This window comes from Chrysochloris asiatica, unplaced genomic scaffold (assembly GCF_000296735.1).
Source record: "Chrysochloris asiatica unplaced genomic scaffold, ChrAsi1.0 scaffold00099, whole genome shotgun sequence".
Classification (NCBI taxonomy): Eukaryota; Metazoa; Chordata; class Mammalia; order Afrosoricida; family Chrysochloridae; genus Chrysochloris; species Chrysochloris asiatica.
Window position 1 is genome coordinate 11,886,869 of NW_006408617.1, and position 6,000 is coordinate 11,892,868.

The 6,000-nt window shown below is 41.8% G+C and overlaps 1 pseudogene; it reads left to right on the top strand.

Moving 5' to 3' along the window:
- The first annotated feature begins 4,405 nt into the window (after positions 1-4,405).
- On the top strand, positions 4,406-4,771 carry LOC102821575 (annotated as a pseudogene).
- Positions 4,772-6,000: the final 1,229 nt, after the last annotated feature.

Sequence of the window (6,000 nt, forward strand, 5' to 3'; positions counted from 1 at the left end):
AGTAGTTTTGTCAGACAAAGTGAATACTCTTTTATAAAGATGCAGAATTGAGAAAGTATTATAATTACAGGCCTGAGGGAATCATTCTGACTCTAAGCATGGGTACTTTTGAGGAGTGTTGTTGCTAAGTGCTATCGAGTCTGTTTCAATACATAGCTACTCTATTACAGAGTTTCCAAGGAGCAGGTGGTGGATTTGAACTGCCAGTCTTGTGGTTAGCAGTGCAATGTTTATCCTACAGCTCCGAACCAGGAACATATAATTACAAGGGTGTTGTAAGTCATTCTAAGGACTTTAGACTGTCAGCAGTGGGAAACGGTAGGGGTCTAGACAGATGAGATTATAGTGGCCTGCTCAGATCTTCGTCTTGGAAGAGTCTATCTTGCTGCACTGTGGGAAAAAAATTCAAAGTGGGGAGGCCTACTAGTCCAGGCACAAGATGATGCTTGGCTCAACTAGCAGGGTTGACAGAGATGTGGATAGTATCAGAAGAGAAATGACAGAAATCTGTAGGGTGAGTGAGAGCAAGGACCATTTATAAGGGGCCCACTAAGCTAGGTGCCGGGGATGCCAATTTAAACAAGACAGTGCCTGTTTACACTTTAGAACAAAACAACAAAGTATATAATTTTTAAAAAATGAGTATTTTCAACAAGTTAGGCAAACTTTGGAAACCAGTTGGTAGTTCACAAAAGGCTGTATGGAGGAAATGTTGAAAGAAAATAACCAGTAATTCTCTATAAAGCAAAAAATTATTAAGGAAGGCAAAATGTTAGGTGCCATTGAACTGGTACCAACTCATAGCGACGCTATGCACAATTGCATGAAACACTGCTGGGTCCTGCACCAATCTCACAATTATTGTTAAGTTCAACCCCATCAATACTGCCATTGTACCAATCCATCTGGTTGGTGGTCTCTTTGTCTCCAGCCCTCCACTTTACCAAACATGACATCCTTCTCCAGTGACTGGGCCCTCCTTGACAATATGTCCAAAATATGAAAGACGAAGTCTGGCCATTCTGGCTTTCAAGAAGTACTCTAGCTGTACTTCTTCCAACACAGATCTGTTTGGTCTTTTGGCAGTCCATGGTACTTTCAATGTGCTCCTCCAACTCCATAACTCAGATTAAGGCAAAATAAATGCATTAAAATTAATACAACTTCTGAGGGCATGGAGAAATAGAGTAGCTGAGGACTATAGACTCATGGAAAGAGAAAGGCTGTGTGCTGGCAGCTGTGTGCTGGCAGCCAGGAGTCAGGTTTGCAGGATGTGCCCTTTGGTTGTTTAAATGATTATATATTCCTGAGTATTTTTGTGTACACGCCCCCCCCTAAAAAAAAAAAAAAAAGCAACAACAGAGGGAATAGAAGCAAATACTGTTGAATGATGATGCGTGGTAGGAGACTGCAGTCATTGCAATGAAACAAGTGTAAACCCGATGTTCTCCCATGTAAACTCGCTCAATTCACAATAAAAACCTAAAAGGGGTTCTTACAGGAAGAAAAAAGTAATCCCTGGTAGAAGTCAGAATTTCAGCAAAAAATGAAAATGAAAGTTGTGGTAGATATATGTTGTTGTTAAGTACCGTCGAGTTGGTTCTGACTGATAGCAGCTCTGCACAGGGTCTTCATGGAGCAGAAAGCCTCATCTTTCTCCCGTGGAGCGCCTGGTAGTCTCGAACTGCTGACCTTACGATTCACAGCCTGATTCATAACCACTACGCTACCAGAGTTCCTTGGTAGATATATGAGGGTAAGTAAAAAGTATTGCTAATAGGATGGGAATTCATACATACATATGTTTCCAAACAAAATGTGTTTAAATGTGTTTCTGAGATCAGTGGATGGTTGCAGCCAAATTCTTTCAGTTATCCTTGTTAGTCTCATTAAGGTGCCTTCAAAAAAAAAAGTCCAATGAAAACAGCTTCTAGAGGAATCTGTTAGGCCAGTTCAATTTAAGACAGATAAATCAACTCAGAAGGTTATGGTAACTGTTTTGGGGGGACTCCAAAGGGGTAATTTTTAGGTGCTTGTGATAGATCAGAAATGCAACCATACATTGACAAGAGAACTTCCAGAGGTTCAAGTTGGATTCAGAAATGGAAGTGGAACAAGGGATATCATTGCTGACCTCAGATGGATCTTGGCTGGAAGCAGAGAATACCCAAAATACCTGTACTTTATTGACTACACAAAGGGTTTTGATTGTGTGTATCATGACAAGCTCTGGACAGCATTGTGGATAATGAGTATTCTAGAACACTTCATTGTGTTCATGAGGAACCTGTAATAGAATAAGAGGCAGTTGTTCCAACAGAACAAGGGAACGCTGAATGGTTTAAAATCAGGAAAAGTGAGCCAGGATTATAATCTTCCACCATAATTATCCAATCTGTATGCTGAGAAAAATAATATGAGAAACTGGATTATATGAAGAAAATCGTGGCATCAGAATTGGAGATTGACACATTAACAACCTGCAATATGCAGATGATACAACCTTGCTTGCTGGAAATGAAGAGGACTTAAAATACTTAAAATCTTTGATGAAGATCAAAGACCACAGCCTTCATTTTGGGTTGCACCTCAATGTAAAATAAAATAAAAGTCCTCACTACTGGACCAATAAATAACATCAAGAGAAATGAAGACTGAAGTTATCAAAGACTTCATTTTGCTCAGATCAACAATCAACATTCATGGAAGCAGAAGACCATTAATGAAATGGCATATTACATTAGGCAAAGATGTCAGTTTGAAGACTAAGGCGCACCTGACTGCGGGGAGTTCCTGCTCTCCGCGGGGGTCGTGGGACACGAGCGACTACAATTCGAGAGGCTTTTCAGCTTGTGCTGTCGGGCTATGCTCTCCAGCTTCTGCCCCTGCTTCTGCTTTCTGCTCTTTGCTGTCTGCTCTCTCTGCTGTCTGCTCTCTCCTCCCTCCCTCTTGCTCTCTGCTTCTTCTGCCACTTCTGCCTTCTGCTTCTACTTCCTTCTGCCTTCTGCTTCTTTCTGCCTCTGCTCCTACTTTCTCTACCTTTTGCTTCTTTCTCTTCTACTCTCAGCTTCTGCCTTCTGCTTCTTCCTTCCTCTTTTTGCCTCCCTCCTTCTCCCTTCTGCTTCTATCTCCTCTGCCAGCCCAGCTCAGCAAGTCTCTATTTTTGTACCTTTCCCCCACAGTACATGCATTGACACTCTTATCATTTCTTCAATTATTACACAGTTAGTCACAACATTCTTGCACCTAGTTATTAGATATCCTTGACAAAATACTTCTGTGATGTTCAGACAGACTGACCTTTATCTCCTTTCCCAGTATGTGGTAAACTGTTTCTTTTTGTTTCTACTAAAAGATTAAGTCAAACCTTCTACCCTACATAATGTACTATTATTTTCAATAATAAAGTATTCATTAAATCACTTGGAAGCTATGTGGCATAAAGCCCAACTTGGCTAGTTGCTGCAAGAAGTGTAGACTATAAAGTCAAAACTATCTTTCACTTAAGTTCATTATTGTCTGCTTATTTACGCAGGTGCTTGTATGTAGGGGTTTGTGAATTCTAGCTAGTGACTGATTGTGGCGAGGTTTATGGGGGAAGGTCAGCTTGACTTTTAATATGCTATCTGCTTTTGTGGCCTTACAAATGCAGTTATTTAGGTTTTCTATGAGAAGGAGTAATTTACACAATTTCTCTTTGTAGTCAATCCACCAAGGCTGAAAGCAATTGCTGCTAAATTAGTGTCTCCAAAGGTTTGTAAAATTCATAGTGAAAGCTGAGAATATTGCCATATTATATATTTTTACAAGCAAATTCAGGGCTAACTTGAAGGGAAGATAGGGGTCAGCTTTTGAGAGTCATTTGCCGTGCATAATGTCTCTCCCCCCCCAGTGCGGCCTTGCCAAGCAATGGGACTTAAGCGCTCCCCGCACCTGACTGAAGCCATGGTATTTTCAATAACCTCATATGTATGTGAACGTTGGACAGTGAGCAAGGAAGACCGTAGAAGAATTGAGCTACAGTGTTGGATGAAAACAGCAAAAAGTACGGTGGTGGGCCGATGCCAAGCCTCCTTTGGGCCTGAACGGCCTGGCGGCGGGGCGTTGTGGGTAAATTGCGCCGGGGTAAAGTGCTTTGCTGTCTGCTATATAAACCTTTTACCGCTCTCAGGAGCGGGGGACTCTGGGGCTAGTCTGGGCCGCAGTGACTCTTTCGCTCCAACCCCACCTTCTGCGTCACTCACAGCCAGCTGGCGGGCACCCCTCCAACAGGAAACTTATCTCAGAATGTGGTGGGCACTGATTCCCAGACTGGCCGACCACTTGTGAAGTTGTTTCTGCCCTGCCAGCGAGAGGTATACAAAACTCTCAAGAGTCAGCCCTAGAGGGCTGGCAGCAAAAGCGGATGAGTCTGCTTCCAGTCCCTCTGTGCTGGCGGACCCTAGTGCCCGGAGCAGCATGGACACAGGCCTCAGAACGCTGGTGTGAGTGGTCACAGCTGCAGAGTAGCAGCAGCCACACTAACAGTTGGCATCATCACTTGGTGCACAGAAGCCTCGTGCTGTTTTCAGTTGGAGTTGTCCTGGCCCTGGTGCTCAACCTGCTAAAGATACAGAGGAATGTCACTCTTTTCCCTGAAGAAGTAGTTGCCACAATCTTTTCTTCTGCCCCGTGGGTTCCTCCCTGTTGTGGGACAGCAGCTGGTATACATCCTCAGATTTCCGGAATATTCGATCTTGGCTCCCATGCATATTTTTCTCAGGAGGTGTAACAGTAGGAAATATAGGATGACAGCTGGCTATGGGTGGTCCTGAAAAGCCACATAGTGATTGAGTTTCAAACGCACTGATTCTGAAAAATAAACACGACTTGGGGAGAAAATCGGTGATAATGGATTGTGACGAAGATGATCTTTTTCCTAAATAATCTATTTTGATTGGGCTGCCTGTCCGGTTGACTCCTGGGAAAGTACCTATTTTACAATAGTGAAGTGGAAAGAAGAACTACTTATCTTGAAATCTGACCTGGATTCATTGCACTCAGACCTGTCTGTGCTCTGGAGAAATGTGATCACAGTCTGTGGGTGGGAGTCCAGCCCAGGGCCAGTTTCTCAAGTATTGAGTCCGTTTATATGATTAAAACAAGTTGCCATATTTCAAAGCCTTGAACTAAACTTAATGCCCAAGTATTGGTTTTGTAACAGTGCCCAGAGGAGACAGGTTGATGGTGCTTAACAGGTAAGTATAGTATAATAAGAATAATATTTATCCAAAAAAAAATTTAAAAATAGGGTTGTGTTTTGAAAAACAAAACACTTGTATGTGAGGATCTTGTGCTCCAGTTGGGGTTTCTGAGCCATGGGATGGAAGAAGCCCCTTGCAGGCTGTCTAGTGCTGCAGACCCTGCTCGTAAGCTCATGATCACACACACACACACACACACAGGCAGTTCCTCCTTCCATCTGTGGAATTTTGTGTAGACAATCTTACTGAAGGCAAAAGGCAATGAAAAATCATAGTTCACTGATCCATTGAAATTTTCACCTCAGTTTATGAAATCTGTATCAAATCTGTAATCACATTTAAAAAAAAAATCTCTGTTGTATACTTCAATCTCCAAGAGCCAAGATGATTTATTTCTTTGATACCCCAGAATAGTTTGTTGTTGAGGTTTTTTTTTCTTTTTTTTTTAATCCACAGCCCTATAGAATCTACAATCTGTGATTGCCTTGTAAAAAGAAGAGAGCATATGCCACTATATTAAACATTTGGTGTTTCAAAATAGTCAATTATATTGGTGAGCACAATGTATTCATTTAATGGTATAGACCATTCAGACCTAATTTGCAAGCATTAGGTCTTAAACTTCAAGTGCAATGTATATAAAAACCAATCTGAGCCTTTCTATCCTCTTAAATATTTATTTTTTGTTTTGTTTTTAATGTGTGGATGTTAAAAGAGAGGGATTCTGCATTCATTTCAGTGCTGCAGGAAGGCAAAA